Below are 23,913 nucleotides of genomic sequence, written 5' to 3'. Positions count from 1 at the left end.
GTCAGCGCCCTCGAAGAAATCACCAAAATCGTTTACGAATAACGAAAAAAGCGTTAGTTCTCATATTTCATCCTCTACATCCTTCTATTTCATTTATTTCTTTCAATTAAGTGTGTACCCTCGGCTCAATCTTAGGCAGGTGAAAGAAGAGAACCATGTACAGTCACAGGCAACAAAAATGGGACACCAAGATTCTGATATATATCCCCTTCCCTGCAAGCGTTAGTGTGTTGCCTAAATCTACGCCGGTGGTAGAAGCTGCCATTGAAAATTTGCAAATAAAATCCTTTATTCGCCTTGGAGTTGGGCAACACCCATAACGCTTTGTAGGGAAGCGAGTATTTCATGATCTAGGTGTTCCATTTTTATTGCCGATGATTGTACTTGAGACAATATTAAATTTGCCAATCATTACATACGTTACATACCACTATATTCTACCTTTCTCACGTGACGTTGCTTAGGAACTTCTTACAATTAACCCAATTCTGTAAGCAGTAATATGAAGTTTGTCAGCCTGTCCTATCCTCTCAGAAAGACACACGAAGGCGTTGTCGCTGGTCCATGACACAGGATTGTGGTTTGGTGCCCTTTCGCACTATGAAGCACCGGCATTTTATGTGCGCCCTTTGATTTCTTGTATGCCATGAGTTGTGATATTTATACCCTACAAATTTTGAAACTAGCAAACAAAGAAAAATCATTAAAAATAATAGAGGTTACATTAAAGTTTCGTAGTTTGCGTTTCTGATTTTAACAAAGTGGAGGATATTTCAGAATTCTTCATTTATGTCTGATTAGTGTTTGAATAACATCTTTCAAAACTTATTACTTCTACTTTTGGAAACAGAATAATCCAGCAGTGTGTTACCAGCATATACGATGGAAAGTCAAACGAAAACCTTTTAAGACAGACAAAGATTATATGGCAGACTGCACACAGTTCAAATTTACATGAGGCATCAACTGTTATATAAAACAATCTCAAGGCTGCAACACTGATAAAGTGAGCTTCAAGACGCCATTTTTGTCATTTTAAAGATGGCGCCTCCTCTACACACTTGCACCGGTGAAGAGGATTGATTTCTTGCCCTCTATCAGCCTAAAACTCTGTGCAAGCTTACCACACCAGCAAGTTTACTAATGGAGGAGAAAGTTCGACGATGGCCTCTTCGCAGGCAGATGGGTGGAATGGCCTTCGCAGCGGTTCATAAGTGACTGCACGTGGACCCCAAAGGCTTAGTATTCTTGAGGTATGTAGGCACTAACTTAAATTTAGTAAACATATGTAGATTAGGTTTTTGTTTTCTCGCCCTCGTACTTCAGCCAAGTGTAAATATCTCCGTCGCATATTTTTTTGTCTTTAAAAAAATTACAAACTTTCAATGGTGCTCCCTGTGCAAGGCGCCTTAAGCTTCAGAATCCCTTGCCTGTCCCTCGCTACAGAACAGTGCAAGCACAGTGTTTCTGAGTAGCTTGTTTCCGGTTCCGGAGGTAAGCACAGTCGCCACTTCCTCCCCCGCGGCCCGCGAGGCTCTCGGAATGTGGTGGCGAAGATCATCTCAAGCGGAATCTTATTACCCCTGCTGGACCGTCGCCAGCGCCATCGATCCCTGCTTGTCACGGCGCCTGAAGTGCGACAAGCGGGAACAGGTCGGGACTGTTGATTCCGTCGGGATGCCGAACGGAGTAAACACGAGCCAGATTGTTGGTGACGAGGAGATTGACTGGCTCTGGGTGGAATTGAGAGGCGGTTTCATTCAGATGGGTTTTTATCCGGTCCTTTTCAACGAAGATGGGGAGCTGATTGCTAGGATTTTCCTAAGAGGCAATTCACATCTGAAATTGCTGCTTCGGCATCTCTTTCAGCTTCAGACAGATACTCGAAAATGTAGCTACGGCTAGGCCTAATTATAGTAGAAAGTTATTTGGTTCTCTCGTTTATAGAGTCAAATTTCATCCTGGCCGAGATTTTCCTAAAGAATATTAGAAACTTTCTGGTGACATAATCCTGACCAGAGGTTAACTTATCCGCTAAAGTTGATACGAGATTCTATGCAGCAGTGTTGCCATCTCCAGCAATAAGAAATATATATCTGATTTTATTTTTTGTGTACCGGTACTTTTATTGTCTCCTTCAGATACTTGTAATAAGGTAACCATTTGTAAGTTTTGAAAATAGTATTTCTGTAATCCCTTGTTGAAAAATTGGGGGTCGTCTTGGATTCAGAGATACACGGTATTCCACGTACTCTCTCCCGGAAACGAAGATGGTGGCGAAACAATGCAGCGACTTTCCGAATGGATTTTCAATGAGTTTGTCGACTTCTGTTTGAGATACACAACTATTTTTTGACCATTTTTTTAGTAGGGGTAGATTCCTTAATGTATACAATATGAACGTACCACAAACATGAAGTACTATACCGAAGAGCAGTTGCTGGCATGCAATCTTTCACACTGCCAGATTTGCGACGAATGTACAGATTGGCCGAGAAGTCCCTGTACACCGTATCAAATATTTCATGCAGACAATGTACAAAATAGGTTTCAAACATTTTTGACACAGTTCTGTATATGGAGCGAATTACTTGGACGTTGCCGTATGTTTCTTGTACTGACGAAAAGACTGGTATTTCTTATAAAAAGCATTATGTCAAATTGCACAATAATCTGTTTCTCGGTACACATGGTAATATTTGAAGTTATGATTAACAAGTTGAAATGTTTCTTATCAACATAGTCTATAGCCGAACTTGCCACTCAATTTTTTTTATTGAGGTTCGCCTACTGTCGTAGCAACACACATACACCATCCAAGGAAGCGGATATTTTAGAATGTAAGAGTGAAAGTGTCCCATTTTAATTACCGGTGACTACTTTACCGATCCATAACCAATTTGATCAAATACAGATGCAGTAAAACGTAGAATGTAAGAGGAGATTGAAGATAATTTGAGTACTTCGGTGGGAGACCCTGATACTGTATACTTACGCTATACCAAATATGTTCGTTCTTAAATTTGTACTTGCGGTTGTTAGATCTGTGATATCATAAAAAGGGACTGCATATTGATTTCAAGATTTTATTAAATATTGATTTGATTTATTTTACTTCGCTTTTCTGCCACTTTTGGCTAATCGCGAAGATGGGGATGAGTGATGATACGATGAAATGATGAGGGGATACTCACAAATAACACCCATCCCCAGGCCGGGATTCCAAACCGGGATCCTGACATAGTAGCGCAATATGCGAACCACTCCTCCACCGGGGCCAGCATTTAATACTGATTATATATATATATATATATATATATATATATATATATATATATATATATATATATATATATATATAAGATGGAAAAAGAGAATTGTATGTATTTCTTGTGAACAAGACATGAAGATTATTATGTAATTTCCCGACTACCGATTACCCTAAATGAAAATGTGTGCATTGCTTATTTAATAGAGCTTTATTTAGGTATACGATATACAAATAAATAGAATGTTCTTCTTCAGTCATGTGACTATAAGGTCCTCACCCATGGCATAATGGTAACACCGTCGTATTGTAATCAAGGGGTCTCTGGTTCGGTCCCCGATGGAGATACAATATACAGCGTGTCCACAAAGTCCTGCTACCATTACAATAAAACATAGCTCCTAAACTATATGAGATAAAGACATGCGGTTTTTTGCAACGTGTTCTACAGCTCTCAAAGTTTTAATAAGTGGTAATTTATTTTTATTATTATTATTATTTGCAGATTATGTTGTGAGCGACAATGACGACAGGACAGGAGAAGGCACAATGTGTGTGGTATGCTGAGTCTGGTAATTGTAAATAAAACTTTGAGAGCTGTAGAACACGTTGCAAAAAACCGCATGTCTTTATCTCATACGTGTATAGTTTAGGAGCTATGTTTCATTGTAATGGTAGCAGGACTTTGTGGACACACTGTATAACTGCCCAGTCCCGATTAACCTATGTAAGCATAAAATGGACTTAAAACAAACTTCGACTTGTGCACATGTAATGAAATATTTATTATACTTGTGATTTCACGTATTTTGTATGTCATTTAAGTACAAACACAACTGCACATAAAAATACGTACATATTAAGAACAAAGCAAGTCGTTCGTTCACAAAATCGGAATATTTTTACCGCCTTCTTTCATTTCCCTTTGAACTGCAGGATTCATTGCAAATATAAAACTCAGGCATATTTCTGTTTGTATTTTAAATTCCCTCTCTTCATCTCTCCCTCTCCTCCCCTTCACATTCGCTTTGAAAAGTCCTCTTCTCAGGGAGCCGCCACGACCTCACCACTGAGTCCAGCACTGATTGAAATGGAGGGTTCCCCGAGTGGTGGTGTCAGGACCATTTACAGTGCGGTCAGAAATTCTGGTGGCGAGCTCTTGGAATGACGCGTGGCTAACATGGTTGCTCCACCAGGGATTCCCATTGGCTCAAAAGGAAGCAGTGGCGGCTGGCCAAGTGCAACAAGTGCAGATGTTTTCACCTAATTTTCAAATTAATATTGACATTTTTCATTTGCTTGTTAAATTAAACTATTTCTCAGCAGAACGTACGCGATAATACTCAAATTACGCCGCTCGGCGCTACGCACGTGAGTTCGTCGAAGAGCAAACCCCGCCAGGGTGCGGAAGACTTAGCCGGTTGTCATGGCAACGGTGACGTCACCTAGCGTTGGCCTTGAACATGGTGTCGCCCTCTACGTGAATCAGTTCTCTCGTCGGAGAAAACATCGCATCCAGTGCTTGTGGCAAAATCTTCGCGTTCTCGCGAGATCTTGTTCCGCGTGTGTGTTTCGCGTTTCCTATCGTGTGTTGTGTTCATGTGTTGAGCTGTGGTTTCTACAATGAACCCAGTAAATGACTTAGTGTGTAATTTGTTGCAGACACCATTTTCCAGATGGACGGATGAAGACAAAAAAGACGTTTTAAATTGGGGGGGGTGGCACTGGCACTTACTATTTGTTTTCATTGCCTATAAATATACTTCTTCACCTGTTATTTTAGGCACGAGCCGCTACTGAAAGGAAGTCGTCCAGACGAGAAGCCACCGGTCGCTCAATTTCCTGTCTTTTTCCGTGCTCATTTCTTTCTCAAACATGTACAGTCACGAACAGTACCGGGTTGTAACGATTACATTGAAAATCAATGTATTCATTACAACCCGGCAGTGTCCATGACTTTACAAGTGCGTATTGGCCTACAATATGGCAAAATCGAGACTGATGATTTTGACATATATATTTCTGAAGTCTTACAAAGTTTCTTATGAGTCCACCTGATATTTCGAAGCACTGTGTAACGTATCTCTACCGGACATAGAACCCTGATCCCTTTTGGAACGAAAGCGTCGCGAAGAAATGTAAATTTATTGACAGCCGAATCGGAAGAATGAATAACAAAGAGAGGAATGTGTTGACAAATCATTACTATTGGCAAATAGTACAGAATATATTCAAACAGGATCTGAGGGATCCCGGGTTCGATACCCGGTGGAGGCACAAGTGGTTCGGATCCCACTTTAAACTGTTGGTCCAGTCCCGATTAGCCTTACTGTGCATAAAGTGGACTTAAAAACCTCAACTCAACTCAAACAGGATCTGCTGTGGTCCAGTCAGTATGGCCCCTGACTGTCGCACGGGAGACGCGGATTCGATTCCTGGGTGGATAAAGAAAAATGTCCCTGACTGTAAAAATGGGTACCTGGGGGTAACCCTCGGGGGTGGTGGGGGTATAATCGTGAATGTTAGGTCTTTATCCCCACATCCTCTCTCATGGTACACTGAAATGGGAACGGGGTGACTTTCTATAGTACAAGTGATGTACGTCAACACTACCTGTACCTAGATATGAAAGTCAAAAGCGAATATAAACGCCGTTTATTTTGAACTAATGAAATGATCTTAGTTTATATGGATTTGCTTTCACTCACTGACTCATCAACACATATATTGTAGTCGTTATAGACATTCGTTCTCGCTACCGAAGTTTGTGGATTCGAGTCCCGGCCTTAGTGTCTTTTCTGATTGTCCCCTCAACAATCATCTAATCATCACTCATCCTTATATTAGCGATTAGACAAAAGTGGCAGATAAGCGAAGTAAAATATACCAAAGAAATATGCCAATAAACGCCAATGCCTTGCTCACGATTCGAACCTAGGATTCCTGGCTTTGCAGCTCATTGAACAAACCACTCAGAAAGCACGTGATCTCCAGGATGCTAGTTTGCAACGTTAACTACTCACCTAAATGGGTTGGAATCGTCAGAATGGTCTTTAATGTTTCCTCTGGTGTCATAAATAAGCGCCGAGACAAAGCAAGATAGGTGGGTAAGAAAACTTGCGTCTGAAAGTCCGAAAGGAATATCACATCAAAACAGAAAAGTTTATACGCACAGAGAACTAAATGCTTCATACCGATTGATGCACCAAAACGCGTCGATTGATGCACTAACATGTGTTTTATGGCATCTGCGAAGAATCAGATTCACATTTGATGCATGTCAGTGCATTTTTGTATGTCGTAAAAGAAACACGAAAGTGAATCACCTGATGCAAGCGAGGATTTCTTTCAGTCGAGATGCATTATAATGTATCATTTGATGAGTTTTGATGCACCTTCCTGCATCTTTTTCAATGATGCACTTAAACGTTTCGTCTGAGCTACAGATTTTATTTATCTCAGATGAAACGTCTAAGTGCATCATCGAGGAATATGCAGGAAGGTGCACCAAAACGCATGAAGGTGCATCAAAATGCATCAAATGATGCATTATATTGCATCTCGACTGAAAGAAATCCTCACTTACATCACATGATGCTCTTTGGGGTTTCTTCAACGACATATAAAAATGCACTAAAATGCATCAAATGTGAATCTGATTCTTCGCAGATGCCATAAAAAACACTTTAGTGCATCAATCGACGCGTTTTGATGCATCAATCGGTATGATGAATTTAGTTTTCTGTGTGTAGGTATCGGGTGTTTCATAAATACTTGAGGGGTTACAAATATTTATTGCAAGTAAAATATTGAACTTAAGTTAACGAAACCAGTCCAGAACGAACGAGCAGCTCAAGCAGGTTTTTTTTTTGGTTTTTTTTTGTTTTTTTTTTTTTAAACATCATGTTCAATGTGTGTACCACGGGTGACACGCACGCATCAACACAATAGTCTAGTTCTTGCAACACTCGCATCAACATTGACCTGTCGAGAGTGTCTATCGCTGCGATGATACGCTTCCTTATGGCTGCGATATCATGTAGCATCGGTGGGACGAATACCCTGTCTTTGATGAAACCCTTCAAAGAGAAATCACACGGTGTAAGGTCCCGTGATCTTGAGGACCAAAACATTGCAGAAAACACTGTGATGTGCGTGATGTTGTTGATTGAGTGTCACCTAGCGGCAGGGATGTGAACTCTCAGCTTAACAAAACACACACGCACAAACGGTTCAATACTTTAATTGCAATAAATTGTTGTAACCCCTCAATTATTTATGAAACGCCGGTATAATAATAGTAATTAAAGAAAATTTTGCGATACTTCAAAGGAAATGGAGAAATCATAGCTATACTACTACTGTAGTGTATTTGAAGGGACCCAGGGGTGGGAAGGGTCCTGTTCAGAAGCCCCAAATTAAGATAAATTGTGGGGGCAAGGTAAATTTGGGGGGGGGGCAAAATCGGCATAAACAATACTTTATATAAATAAAATGTGTCCTTCTACGTGAATTTAGGGGGGGCAAAAAGTGCCTTGCCCCCTCCACCAATTTAACAGTTTGCAGCCAGACCGCAATCCAATAATACCGAACTATGTTTGCAAACTTGTTTCAAAGTTAAACAAAACACATAAAGGATAAACCACACGTTGTTCCTAATGTTCCAGACTGTTCGCTAACTGGGTACATCAGAGGAAAACTGGGTTTCGCTGGAATAACTGCTAACATAATTCTAAAGTTGTTTGAGATATGGACACTGTGGCGCAACTTTAACTTTTCGACTTAAGAGTCTGCACCGAAATCACTGCTTTAAGAACTTCATTTTCTGTACTTAGATGAAATGTCCTCAATGTATCATAGAAATTAATGTAACTTAGTACTCTAAACAAGAAAATAAAAGCTACAAATGGATCTGCATCTAATAACTTTTCTTAATCCTATTTTTATCTTTCTTTATCAAGTCAGCGACCTTCGCATATAAAGGAGAGCCGCCACGATGGCCAAGTACGTTGAGTGGTCGACTCAGGAAAGCCTCGGTTTCTAGTTTCGGACGGAGAGGGTCCATTCATTACTTTTATCTAATCATCATTCATCTTCATCGTCATGATTATTGTAAGAAAGTTTACATAAAATAAGACAAGTGCAGTTTTTTGTAAATGTTATCTATCTTTATAATTTACACAAAATGAAAATATCTATTATAACTGCCTGTGTCTATTTCAAACTTGGTTCTTACCGTCACCATATTTTATAAACAGATTTTGGAAGTTGATGGTAAGTCTTCCTCTTTCGGGACATTGAAGACGAATAGGTCTAGTGGTTGTCCGTTTTGCCTTAATTTAGAAACAGATAATATTAATCCTTTTTTTCCCTGCAGTTTTTCTTGCATTTTTGTCAGTTTTAGTTTACTGTTCATTTTTCAATACTTTGCAGGTCTTTTTAATTTTTTTAAAATCATTTTGTGAGGTTTCTTAACTGCATTTTGCTCCTTCAGGATCGTTTCGTGAAGTTTGGCCGCATTTTTTACTAAACTTCTACAACGGAAAATTTATCTTCTAGTGTGGCTCAAGTACGTAGTGATGTCGTGAGAAAGAGAAGAGAAAAGAAGAGAAAATAGAGAGAAAGAGAAAGAAGAATATTAAAAATATATATATATATATATATATATATATATATATGAGAGAGAAAAGGAGAGAGACAAGGAAAGGTGGAGAAAGAAATGCAAAAAGAGAGAAAAATGGAGAAACGAGACAAAAGAAAGAAGGTAGACATTGAAAAATATAGGAAGAAGGAAAGATAGAAAGGAGAGAAAAGAAAGAAAAGTTGTAAGCACCTGAAAATATAAAGCACAGTGGTAGATTCAAAAGCATACACCACCACGTACCTGATCGTGTCGAATTATTATAAGTAGTATGTGAACAATTTCAGACTTACATTTCAATATCTAAAGCAACTTTACAGTTCATAAATAAAATACAGTTTAGATGAAGGTTTGAAAATTTTGGGATCTTTCTTTTCAGAATTTTTAGGTTCATAATTATAAAGTATTCATTTAAAAGATTTCACAGGTTTACAAAATTGTCTTGTTTAAATGAGAAATTTTATTTTTCACTTTTGATCTGGTTTGTCTTGCACGTGAAACGTATCTAAGGATAACCTAACCGTAATTTTCGGCAATATAACGAGACATTTTCAATTTGAAGCTGAAACCAGGGAATTCCTCTCTCCCTCCCTTCCGGTAACTTTTTTCCCATGCTCTATATATTTCCAAATTGACAAATATTTTTTTCTCCTCACTGAGATATGTATATACCTATTTTTGTCGTTAATTATTAATTTAAAATGTTACAAGCTAAATTGAATATGAGAAAGTATTTTTAAAAACATTACAATCCTTACAGCACTGTGGCACTTAGTAAATCTTAGTACGAGATACCAATTATTTTATGTTAGAGTGATTGATAAAAATTATCGTTATTTAATTGAGTATTACGCACAATAACATTTACGTACGTAAAACAGATATACATATAATAAACGTGCATAAAATGAGCCCGGTATACTAAACAACGCACTCTCGGTCCTTATGGACCAGTTTGTTGAGAAATCAAGAAAAGGAGCTCTGAACTGTGTCTATAGTTGTGTAAAGGTGCCCTTAGAAATATCAGAAATGCATGATTGAATAATGGTGTCCAGATATAATATTGTTTGCAAGTTTACTGCTGGAATTTACCCTCTGGCTTATGTGCCTGTAAATTAATGGCGTCCAGTATCTTAAAATATTTATGAAACCACTGTCTCATTTTGTAGTTGAATTTCAAATACAAGATGTGTATAAAAAACTTCTGAACATTTTTCTGTCTTCTCTGACCATGTTTCAAGAATTCATATTGGGGATGAACATTCTAAAAGTGGATGGATTGTTTTTCAATATATGAAAATCGATTGCATTTATAACAACTAGTATTTTTGATAAAAATATTCTGTGGATTTTAATAAATATTGTGTGCACTTCGTTGTTATTGTTGAAGGAATGAATGAGTTAAACTTTTTGGATGTGCTGGCACATATGCCCGTTTTGCACCCTTCAATGTATAGGAAGAAAAATCCTTTTATCTAAAATCCAATCCTTACCTGAGAGTTAAGAAAGGGGTGCAAAGAGGCCCTTAAGAAAAGTTAAAAGTGCAAGATTGCAAATGGACTTGCACAGGACAAACACAACACATTAAAAAGATAAGGAGGCACTAAAGAGTCCTCAGTAACAGTGTAAGAGGCCTGCTGTTCTCAAGAAAGTAGAAACATTTCCTAAAACACCATCATCATCTCTCAACATGAATTATAGACAGTTCGGAAAATTAAAAAGTTTGTCTGAGTAAAGTAAAATCGGAAACGATGAGAATATGCAGAACACTTAAAATAACATTACATACGCAACACATTGGGGGAGAAATAGAAAGAGGTCAAAATGATGTGTACTCTGATGGGTGTGCGTGTGTGCTACCAGTTACGCACACACATTTCTGTTCAATGGCTTCATTTGAAGAAGTTTGATTCTGTGGGGCCGTCAATGATCGCTTTGCACACGTGCCTGGAATTCCTACTGCCATTCTCATTCACACATTCCACCCCCACCCGCGCGACCACTCACCACATGCAACCACGAAGCGTTCGAGCGCCCCACAGTGATCCGCTGCGAATGAACAAACAGCAAATGATACCCAAATGACAAGCAAAGCTCCATCCAGAATGAGGCGGTTATTTGTTGTTGCAGTCTCTCTCCCTTGATGCTAAGTATTGTCCCCGAAATTTGAACACGACTCATTTTACAAATTGTCTCCACTGCTCCAAAAACCTGTTGGGAATAGAGGTTTCGATAAGCCAAAAGTAGAGCTAAGGGATACAATTTGAAAACCCACGAGAGATGAATTTTTCACTTGATGTCATGATTAATGAAAAAATATGACACGTTAGCACCTATTAACTCCTTCATTTTCACTCTAATGTGCCGACTCCATACAACTCAGTATAATTACTCTGCAATGAAGCTATGGTGTCAACCATATTCCCGTCAGTGGTAACAGTTTCAATTAGGATTTTCTAGCGAATGACAATGTCGTAACGAAAACCTGTTTACCGTTTCGAATGTACCTAGGTATTATATTTTGTCTTAATGAATTAGTTTGCATCAATGCGGATAAAAAAAGAACAAGTTGGATATTTTAATTATTAGTTTCGTTATCGCTTGTGCAATGTGTAGCGTCAAGACTATAATTACTGTTATGTAACATGCTATTTTCTGCTATTTCTAGAAAACTATTATAAATGCAACGTCAATGTAAGCACCGAATGAATTAAAATCTAGAGTGAATACTAGCAAGGCATATTCCAGGGATTCATTTATCGTCCAATATGACTCCGATAGATTCCACCTTCGGGGTATTCTCCCTTGAAATGTGTATATCAGGTGAATAGAGTAACTATATGCGAAATTTTAACATGATGAGGCAGAACAATATGTGACAAGGTATAGTATTCTAATTCTTTCATTAGGTATTCATGACACAATAAAAATTGAGGTAAATTAATCTGTAAAAAAAATAATGAAACAACAGTATAGATTATAATACAGGGTACCGGTGGAGGTCGTACAAGTGGCTCGGATCCCAGTTTAAACTGTAGGTCCAGTCCCAATTAGCCTTACTGTGCATAAAGTGGACTTAAAACACGAAATCAATCAATCAATATAATACAGGGTAGAACGATTAATTAAAACAGAGAATAAGATATTTTTTCTTGAGGTAATCTCCTAAATAATTAACCCAAACTATTTAGTAATGTTGTGTGTATTTTTGATAAATATTTATTTCCCTCTGGCTGCTCTCCTAGATATTACAGCAGCAGTTCTCTTGTATACTGAGAAATAGTGTCAGAGTTTCAGGGATATAAATACTTAAAATAGAAAATGAGATTGATTTTCTTTATTTTACTTCGCTTTTTGTGCCACTTTTGGCTAATTTGCGAATATGAGGATGATGGATGATATGATGAAATTGATGAATGAACACTCACAAACATCCATGCCCAGGCCGGGATTCAAATACGGGACCCCTGGCGTCGTAGCGTGATGTACTAACCACTCCGCCACGGGGGCCGGCTGAGGAAAAAAATGTGAAATTTTACAATTGATATATGTATTTTGTATAGGTCATTGAAAACAATATTGGATTGCCACTTCCCCAAAACCCTGCATTTTCTCTTTTGAGTGGGGCAGGGGAGAGAATCATTATTATTAAAATGCCTAGTTTTACCACCCTGAGTAAAATCTTGTGGACGGTCTGAACCTCGCTTAATTTCCGAGATTTCCCTGACGGCAGACAGGTGAAGGTTTGCATCGAGAAGGAGACCACTCCTAGGGTTCGAGTATTGTACCTAGTTAGCTGGTTAGGTCTAAAGTGCCGAAACGTATTCCTCAACTAAAGAATGGGAGCTGGATCTGTCAGCGCATATATCTATTTGAGCTGTCAACTTGCGAATTACAATGGTAGGCATGGAATGACTGAATGTGACAAGGCAATTAAGCGTTAACAACCTCCGAAGTGTGGGAGATATCAGTCACTCACATTGATGCCTCCCTGGCAGATTGTTCGAGTAATTTATTGCTGCAGCCGGAGGCGCCTTATGGAAACCCAACATCTCTTCCCGCGTAACTATTTCATTCGAGTTGTCCGCACGCAGTGGCGTTACCACCAGGGGAAATGGGGTTGGGGGGCTTTAGACCACCATCCCAATCTTCGAAATAGCTTGCATAGGTTTTCAGATAACGCTAATAAATATTCTAACATTTTTAAGGGTTTGTGGCGTACTTCTACATCTTGTGAATCCTACCATGGAGTCCTCTTGTGGTGGTAACAAAAGGATTATGCATTCTATAGTCAAAATAGAACGAAATGCAAGCTTTTACAAAACACCTTCAAAGCAAGTAGCTTGTGTAAAAGCACACTTCTGCCAGCGTCCGTATCACTTATAAAAACATTCCTGCAGACTTTTTTTTTGGCGGTTTTGTAGAGCGCGCATTGTGGATCTTTTAACTTCTTCTGCCGAAGCGAATATGTACCCCTTGAGCATGTTGTTCAGCTCTGGAAACTGGTAGCAATAAGCTGGAGCTAGAACCGGTGAGTACGGAGGCTGTGGAAGGGCAGATACATTGAACGTGGTGCGCAGGGGCATTATCATGGTGGGGAATTTAGTTGTTTCGTCTCACTGCATCACCAAGAAATTGAATAATGCGCTTACAAGGCAGCAGCAATTCAAGCTCGGTTTATTTTTTACTACCACATATAGACTACACGTTAATTACGGCTTTACAACTTTACAGACAATTAGGGTATTTTTCTTTTACTTAAGCAGTTTAAGGTTGAAGGTGATGGAATGTCCATTTTTCTTCTTATTATTATTTACTTATTTTAAATGATAAAGTTAAGACCGTATGCTACCTTTTATTCCTTTCAACCATACACCCATAATTATACACTAATACTCGTAGATTACACACAAATGCATGTGTAAATAATACGCACGCACACATACAGACGTAGTCTCGCACTCAGACTTTCATCTGCATCAGAGACGATATTGGTACTGATTACACCTGGTCAGTGGCGGCAATTAAGGGGGGCGAGAGGGGGCAGTTGCCCCCTAATTCTTGCCATTTATGCTTCCGCACTATGTTAAACCTTGTCCGTCAATGGAACGTAAACTGTCCTTGCCACCCAGTTTTGACACCTTGCACTCTCCAGTTTTGGAACCTATAGAATCGCCTCCACTGCACCTGGTATTTTGTTAATGTGAAGATCAAAGTGTTGTGTACAGCTAAATTATCTTGATCTTTGCAATTCGGTGACTATGTACAGGTTAGTTTATCCACTTTCCATGGTGCTTCGGAACTATGACGTCATTGCAGGAAGATAATGAGGTATTTTAGCACATATACATAATATCTGGGAAGCATTTAATCCTTTTAAAGTAAGATAAGTGGAAATTAACTAATGAGCAACCAAACGTCAAACGGTTGAGTAACGCTCAATTTGTGTTCGTAATTTTTGTTATTTAGCGTCGTTCTCTTGCACTTGTGCTTAATCGCGACGACGAGGATGATTGATGATGGAGACGAAATTGATGAAATGATACTCACAGATAACACCTATGTCCAGATCGTGACTGGAATCTGGAGATTTCCCTATTTAACGCTCTCTGCCACCGAGCTGGCTACTAATGCTCAAAGCAGATTCAGAATCCCCTTCTATCCAACGAAAATCGACGAGAGACTGCTGTGGAGGAAATTTTCTTTGGTTGCATCAAGAACTTTGCGATTACGACTTACCCAATAACTAGGAGAGATAAATAGACGGTTTCGACCTATGGATAAAGGTAGTATTTAGGTTTTGCTGATAATAAAAATAAAATAAATAACCCGTGGCTCTACAGCTCGTAAGGGCCTTGGCCTATCTCTTATGTCCCGACTGCCAGTCTCCCTCCCACAATCCTACATAGAGTTGTGGAGATCTTCAACCAGTAATGGGGTGACGGCGGGTCAGCACGACGAAACCTCAGCCATTATAGGAGATATCCGTGACCGGGTTACGCTACTCATTCGTAGCTCCCCAATTTCCTCACAATGGTGGATTTCCACCGGTCCTATACACAGGCCGAAAACCAAGACACTGAATCCAGACGGACTCGAACCCATGCCGTCCCGCAGTGGGAGCCCAAAGCACAGAGCCACGGAGGAAGTTTTGCTGATAAGGGTTCTAAAAATTAAACGAAAATAATAAAATATATGAAACGTTAGCTATTGTGTCTTTAATTGTGTGAATAATTTTACTTTCTTCCTAAAACTTAGAAATTTCCTTTGTCATGCTAAAATACTCTATTTCTCGTAATGAAAAGTTATTACAAGAAAACTTTAATACCATGAAAATGCGAAATCGTTAAACACGCGAATACCCAATGCCTGTAGCAGCGTGTTATAAGAATGAAAATTGCAGTTGGTGGTGACGTCCTCATCGGCTGTTGTGTTACACTAGTTAAGCAACACACACACCTGCTGGTCCGTGGGAGAAGGTGTGTCTGTGTTGGGATTAGCCGTTTAAGAGACGACAACATGTTACACATTGGCCAACCAGATGTCCGGATATAACACCCTGTGACTTGGGGGTGAGGGAGTATGTAAAAGAGACAATTTTTCACCCCTGTACTTCCTGCAAATGTACGTGATACGAGACACTGTATCGCAACAGCTGTTTTAACTAAGGATACGCTCCAGCGAGTTTTGGGACAATTCGATTGTTGCATTGATATACGAAGCGTGACACAGTCCGCACACACAGAACAACTGTTACTGGGTGATACACGATAGACACTCGAATAAAGTCATGTTATGTATGTGCGTGTATTTATAATTTATAAATCCAGAAAGTATATTTATTCCATAATAACAGTGTATATCCTACAACCATGATTTGAAAAGAGAAATAATAATTCTATTTTGTATGAGTCATGCCTTTCAATGCTAATTATTTTAATTTAAATAAAAATGAATATTTAATCTATAAACTAGTAAAATACTAAAAAGCTTTTCGTTTCTTTTTTTAAAAAAATCATTAAATCAGTTACATTACATGAATTGGGCCACCTTTTTTTTATATCCATCGAATCTATTTGCAATGACACAAATTCAAATGTTATACGTTTCCTGAATTCAACCAACTCCGAAAGAAACTTTATATACTAAGGTTGCACTGAGTTGATAAAGTGTGTGAACTACTGTTCTATGAAAGATTTTGAATTTTATTCAGCTTTGAAAATATTATGCTGAATTTACATATTAACTCCGTGTGATCGCATTTAGTCCTACAGCCTGGAGATTAGAAATGAGTATCTAAGCGACGATACTTGTTTCATTTGCGCTAGCTTTTTGGTTTTATGACGTCATCAAAATTTAAGATTAGATATTTTTGACTATTTTCTTTCGCCATGTTTTAGACGATCTGGAGAAGTTATATACTATTCTTTAAAAATAGGACTGACCGATATCAGTGATCATAATATCGGAAAGTTCCGGCATTTTTGGTCCTTCAAAATGACTCTGAAAAAATGCCACGCGACAGACGCGGAGTTTAATTATCCTGGAAATTATGCAAAATAGGCAACTATTATTTTGCACTAGTATTATGTTAAAAAAGCATAACATGTCATTTAATATTTTGATGTAGTTCTTGAATATTTTATAGCAAAAATCTTGCTAAATGAATGCATATAATTAGAGAAAAATACTTGTATTAATTGTATAATTATTTTGTATTAATTTAGCTTGTACTAATATTAATCAATATTTTGAACAAATTGTAATTATTGCAATTTTCAAGTATCGGTATCGGTGGGAATCGGCAAGAATATCGGTATCGGTTCCAAGTGGTATCGGCTCAGCCCTATTTAAAAATGTTCTAGGGAAGACATTTCAAGTTGTAGAAAATTGTTACAATTGGAAAAACTAAAAATAATAATTGTAAATTAAGGGTAATCATGATACATAAAGCAATGATTATATTATCACATTCATATATCGATGTGTAAATCTTTAAACATACTTCTAGAGAAATCCTTGCAGAGATAACTAAGTTCCACATGCTCAAATAGACTAATTCAAATACAGTAGTACCTGTGCCAAGGTCTCTTTGCATCTCAAGTTGAAGCTGGGCTTTCTTCTTGCACGGGCCGAGAACTTTTCTGTGATGGTAAGCACAAAATCTTTTTGATGTGATTTTCTTAAGTACAAAGGCTCTATTTCTCTCTCAGCAAAGTTAGGAGAACTCTGCTGCCGAGATCCATTTGCAAACCCTGCATGAATTAAGTCTGCTAGCGACGATGCAGAACCATACCTACGAATATTAGAGAAAGGGGATGCTTAGCACATTTCAGAATCAGAAACAGCGGTCCTGGGAAACCCGCACGATTCCAAAGCAGAAACTGGCAAGAAAGTAAATGTCCTTTCTGGAGTTATTATTGTAAAAATACTACAGGGAGGTTATTTCAGTCGTTCACCGCCAGAGTGACGGCCGTTCCGCGGACTCTTCATGCAACGGGTCCCGGCAAATTGCGTTCAGGAAGTCCGTAACAGAAACCGCTTGTTTTGTAATGTTTCCACTTTTCACAATTACAGTTACAATTACAATTGAAATAAGCACGTACCTTGTCGCACGGATGCAGGAAAAGGTGTCCTCCCAAATACAAATATTTCTGGCACCTTATTTCTGACATCTAATCTTAGATTAGTCATCGCTACTTTATTCTCAGTTGTCGCGACAGCGCCTGCAGCTTATCGGGGGATGGGTGAGTTGTCAGCCGCGAGAGGGCGCTTCATACTGCACGTGTCGGCAGTGATGCCAACCGTAGGGACATGTTCCTACGCATAGGGACTTTTCACTAAATTTCGCCCGCGTAGGAACGTAGGGACAGATTTTGCCAAATGAGGGAAAACGTAGGTACTTTTTTCAATCTTGGTAAATTACATTTTATGAATTAGTTTATCTGGATACTTTAGCGAGGAGGAGAAAAAAGAACTAACTAACAGATCTCCATCAGAATTTTGGAACATGTTATCGGTTACCAAAAACTTTCAAGGCAAGTTCCTTTTTGAAAACATTTCCACTCTCGCGAAAATAGTGCTAACATTGCCGCATTCTAACGCGGAAACGGAAAGAATATTTTCAATGTTAAGTGATACAAAAACAAAAAAGGGAAATAAAATGGGACCAAAATTGTTAAAGAATGCAGGAAATACAGCATCACCAACCAACATCTATCTCTTCACAGCAGCAGCATGTATGACTTCAAATAACATAATCAACAGTAAACGACTCAACGTTATTCATTAGGGGTGTGCTGGATTCTTTACTTTAAAAAGTCGTTAATTCTCGACGTTTTCTGCCTTGTAAGTTTCTGGAACTTATCGAAAGTTGTAAGTTTTTATTCTAGAAATGCAAAAACAATCACTTAAAGTGAAAATGGCTTGTAAAATTCGAGATTTCCAGTGCTTCGGGAAATTTCGAACATTTCCCGTCCAGAAAATTTTCCGACTTGGTCGGGAAATTGCAAATTTTTCAGTCCCGAATGTCGGGATTTAAAAAAATTACCGTCCCGATCCCGTCCCGACCCAAAAAATTCTGTCCAGCACACCCCTATTATTCATTAAGGCAAGAATTTACAATACCGGACCCTTCTGTAATTTCTATGCTACGTCTTATACTCACGAAATAATTATTCGTGATTATTTATCTCAAGTTAACATGTTGGGGTGAGGGGGAAAAATGTTCATTAACGTGTAGAAGTTGTAAAATAAGCTTTTCAATTCTCGCAATGATTCTCCGTATACAAGTATGGTAGCCATATTTGTTGATATGAACAAATTAAAATTAGTTACGCTGTCTACAGCGTTGCCACACTGTTGATTTCATACTTGGAGAGCATGGATCGTGTAAGAATGGCGGAAGAGAACAGTAAAAAAGTTGTTAATGTTGTACAGATTGTTAGGTGGAGTGTGCAGGAGGATGGCTGTGGGCTAATTAATAAACTTATGGATTTCAGTATATTGCCCAAAGAACGTGCTTACATGTGACAGCGACAATCACGATGTAGAAGAACTGATTTGATTACAGGTAAATTTGGCAACAGTACATCAATCATAAAATTGCAGGATACGAAAATGGCGTCTTCGATGATGAACGTTTGCCGTTAAAGTGCTACGAAAATAATATTTTTTATCGGTTCGTAATCACAATTACCGCAAAACCATTCAGGAATAGCCCCACTGACCATTCTCGGTAAGTTTAGGTTAAGTTAGGTTAGGCAAACATAGTTAAAATTTGGGCTCGAAAAAAACATGCACGGGTAGCCCAACAAACCATTGACGGATAGCCCCACGAACCATTCAGGTACGGTTAGGTTAGGTTAGGATAGGCAAACATAGTTAAAATTTGGGGTCGTAGTAATATCAGGAATGTATATTTCGTTTTTTAAGTACTGGAAACACAAAATCTTCCGGTAAATAATAAGCAATCGTGCCGATCGCGGACCACTCAATTTCACTTATTTTGCAATTTCTACACGTGACCCCCCAAATTTTAACTTCAAATTCGTGATTAGGAGGCCTCAATTAGTGAGTATGCGAAATATCACAAAAAATCGGGGAGAGGTCCTGTATTGTAAATTCGCTCCTTCATTAATTGTGGAAGCACCGAGCAGAAAGATTTGGTAAGTACCGTAAATGTGTATATTTTATCTTCTGTTTGCATGCTCATGAGGTGTTTTTTTTTTAGTCACTTTACTTGGCGTAGGGACATTTGGTCAGTTGTAGGGACATTTTGACTACGTCTGTAGGGACATTGCCGAAAAATGGTTAGCAACACTGTCGGCTACCAGACCTCAGTGTACGTTCATGTTCACTTCTGTTCATTTATCAGTACGCGTGTTGCTTATACTGTGTTATTGTAATGTGCTTACTCGTGGCCAGTGCTTTATTGTGTGTTAATTGTTATTCATTCATTACTTATGTCGTTAAACAAATATAGTCTTGAACATAGAGTTTTTATGTACGATAATTACGTGAAAACGAATTCTTGCAGAAAAGTGGTCAGGGATTACGATAGACAGGATCTCTTGAACCTAAGAAACGTGTTGTATTGCTGTTGAAGGAAGTCATTTTCAACATCTCTTATAACACAGGAGGTTAGTGATCATCATTATTATTACTTTTAAATATCATTTTACGCTTTCGGTTTGCTTTATGCGCCGGGATGCTGTCTTCCCTTTCTGTCAACTGAGGATAAAGTAGCGATGTCTAATCTAAGATTAGATGTCAGAAATAAGGTGCCGGAAATATTTGTATTTGGGAGGACACCTTTTCCTGCATCCGTGCGACAAGGTACGTGCTTATTTCAATTGTAATTGTAACTGTAATTGTGAAAAGTGGAAACATTACAAAACAAGCGGTTTCTGTTACGGACTTCCTGAACGCAATTTGCCGGGACCTGTTGCATGAAGAGTCCGCGGAACGGCCGTCACGCTGGCGGTGAACGACTGAAATAACCTCCCTGTAGCTCAGAGTTGCTCAAGATTCTTAAACTAACTTGCATTCAGTTACTGATACTGAGTTACGTCAAGAGTTATTTCTTCCTGGAGAATGTTAATCACAACCAATGAGGGAGTTAAACTATTTGCTTTCGAGGATGCATGGAAAGCTTCTGTTCTGGAGCAGATACCTAAATGTAATTATTATTACTATTAGTTGAAGCACGATGAGGAGGAAGAGGGGCAGATAACGAATAATAATTATTATTATTATTTTGGTGGTTGTCCAGTCGGTGTCGACCTCCCTTTCGGAGTGATTACCACAGCGCGCTACGACCGCAGAGGTCCCGGGTTCGAATCCCGGTTAAGACATGGATGTTTGTGTATGTCTCCAATGACAAAATTGAGAATTTAGTAAAACGGATACATGTGAAAAACAGAGAAAGAGAATGACCCGATAAACTACTGCTTAGGAGGTTTCCTTTAAGAAAAGTCGGTAGGCAACTGACTGCATGCGGAAGGTCCAGGTTCGATTCCGGGGACGACATATCTCACGTGGAAATGTTCATACCATGACACTGCTTAAGGTGGTCCTGTCGTTCACCCAGCCAAAAAAGGGGGTAGAGTGTTCCTTGGAAGTAAAGGTGGCCGGAACGTGTTGTTGATCACATCACGCCTATAATGATCCCCCATACCTTGTTACAATGTACATGCTTTTTTAATGTTATTATTATCCCTACTAAAATAACTAGAGTAAAGCACTGAAATAATTAATAACTGTAAAAAAGTAAAGTGTTCCCCTGTGCTTAGCACCACGCCATGAAGGCGTATAGGGGGTGTGGGGGTAACGCCCCACACTTTCTTGATCCGGTCGTGAGTGGGGGTGATGTGATCAGCACCACGCCCCTGACCGCCTTTACCCCCCAGGGTTTCCCCCAGGTACCCATGTTTTTCGACGCTGGGTGGGCGCCGGGGCCGCTTCCAACGTTAGAAAAGTTCCCGGATTTGTACGATAAATAATTCATCTTCTCATGTGTCACATATAAATGTCGTTATGCAAAAGTATAGAAGTTGTAATTGCATTGAAAACGTAGGTTTGGCACTGTTAACAAGAGTTTCATAGATTGAAGGTCTGAAGTTATAACTAAAATATAACTTTTAGAGCCTAATAAAGCACAATTTTAAAAAAATAGATCACAATGGTAATGACACATAATTTCATTATTTTTTTGTAGATATAGATTTTATAATGAGATTCATTAAGAATGACATTCAAGGTTTTCTGCATCGGGTTAATGTTGACATTTTTCTTTGGGTCTAAAGTTTCTAACTAACTAACCGACTAACTCTCTAGCCTTCTAAAACCCGAAGGTTCATGGCTGCAGCTACACAGGCTTTCCATCTGTCCCTATCTTGAGCAAGTTCTATATACTCTTTTCCATCCCTACCGATTTCCCTTAGGTCCATCTCAACGTTGTCCCTCCATCTTCGTCTTGGCCTTCCTACAGGTCTCTTACCATCAGGTTTCCCAACAAGAATCCTGTGAACTCCTCTTTCCTCTCCCATTCGTGCCACATGGCCTGCCCACCTAAGTCTTCTTGATTAAATTATTCTAATAATATCTGGACATGAATACAAATTATGTAGTTCTAAATTATGTATCTTTTCCACTCACCTGTCTCCTCATCCCTTTTAGGTCCAAATATTTTCCTAAGGATCTTATTTTCAAATACTCTCAATTTGTGTTCCTCTTTCAATGTAAGGGACCAAGTTTCACACCCATATAATACTACAGGCCAAATTACTGTTTTGTATATTTTAACTTTTAGTTTCTTAGATATTAAACGAGAAGATAAAAGTTTATGAAGAGAGAAGTAACATGCATTTCCTGAATTAAGACTACTTTTTATTTCCTCTTTAATATAATTTTCATTTGTTAATATTACTCCTAAGTATTTGAAATTGGAAACTGGTACAAACGAGTTGTTATCAATAATTAGATTTTGATTATTACCTAACACTTGGTTTCGGCCTGTAAGCATATATTTAGTTTTCTCTTTGTTAACTTCCAAACCTATCTCTTTAGCAGTTTTGAAAAATATTTTAGCATTATTCTTAATTGTATTTATATCATCCCCTAATAAGTCTACATCATCTGCATATGCTAACAACTGAGTCATACCATTTAATTTTAGTCCTTCGTTAGTTTCTTTTACCTTCCTAACAGCATATTCTAAGGCAAAATTAAAGACCAATGGAGATAATGCATCTCCTTGTTTTAACCCATCATGAATTGTAAATTTGTCAGACACATTAATACCCACACGAATTTTACTTTCTGTTTCACTGGTGCATAATTTTATCATACTAACATGCTTCTTAGGTATTCCAAACTCGACTATTTATCTCTTTTGACCGAAACATATATATCAATGAATAGCTGATGGACATTTTGATTATATTCCCACTTTTTTTCAAGTGTCTGTCTGATGTGAAAAATTTGATCTGTAGTTGATCTGTTACGTTTAAATCCACATTGATAATCACCTATAATTTCATTAGCATATGTGGTTAGTCTTGTTAAAAGAATGTTAGATAATATTTTATATGTTGTTGAGAGTAGAGAAATTCCACGGTAATTATTGCAGTTCATTTTATCACCTTTTTTAAACACAGGAACAATTATGGATTCTTTCCACTGTTGAGGTATTTCATCTTTATTCCATATTAAACAAATTAATTCATGAATTTGACATATTAATGAATTTCCACCATATTTAATTGACTCAGCTGGTATTAAATCAATGCCAGGTGCTTTGTTATGCTTTAGACTTTTAATAGCATCTTTAACTTCAGTCAAGTTAGGTTCTGGAACTAAAGGTTCTGCTGTGTGGACTTCATTTACTTCTGATTTATCTTCTACATTAACATTTAAAAGGTCATTAAAGTAGTTCTTCCATCTATTTAGAATATCGCTTGGGTCAGCTAGAAAATCACCGTCTTTATCTTCTATCAAGTTTACTTTAGGTTGCCACCCCTTTCTAAACTCATTTACACCTTTATATAAATCTCTGATATTTTTATTTTTGCTGTTTGTTTCAATTTCGTTAATTTTGCTTTTCAAGTAATCTCCTTTTTTACTTCTAAACGTGCGGTTAACTTCTCGCTTTATTCTATTATAACTGTTTATATTTGTATCATCAGAGTTATTTAACCTCCTAAATCTAGCCTGATTCCTTATTTATATTAGATTATGACATTCATTATCAAACCATGGCTTACTTTTTCTTGGTTTATGGTATCCTATACTTTCTTTAGCTGCTGATTCTATTGCATTACGTATGTGCTCCCAATTCTTATTTACGTCTGTTTCATTTATATCTTCGTCATCATTTAAATCCTGCAAAACATCAAATCTATTTGACAATTTAATTTGGTAATCTTTCTTAATTCTTTCATCAGCAAATTTTCCTGTATTAAATTTTAGAACTTTTAGATTTTGTTGCTTATGATTTATCACG

This window comes from Lepisma saccharinum, chromosome 11 (assembly GCF_977018435.1).
Source record: "Lepisma saccharinum chromosome 11, izLepSacc3.1, whole genome shotgun sequence".
Classification (NCBI taxonomy): domain Eukaryota; kingdom Metazoa; phylum Arthropoda; class Insecta; order Zygentoma; family Lepismatidae; genus Lepisma; species Lepisma saccharinum.
The sequence above is the reverse complement of the archived record's forward strand: the minus strand, read 5'-3'. Positions refer to the sequence as shown.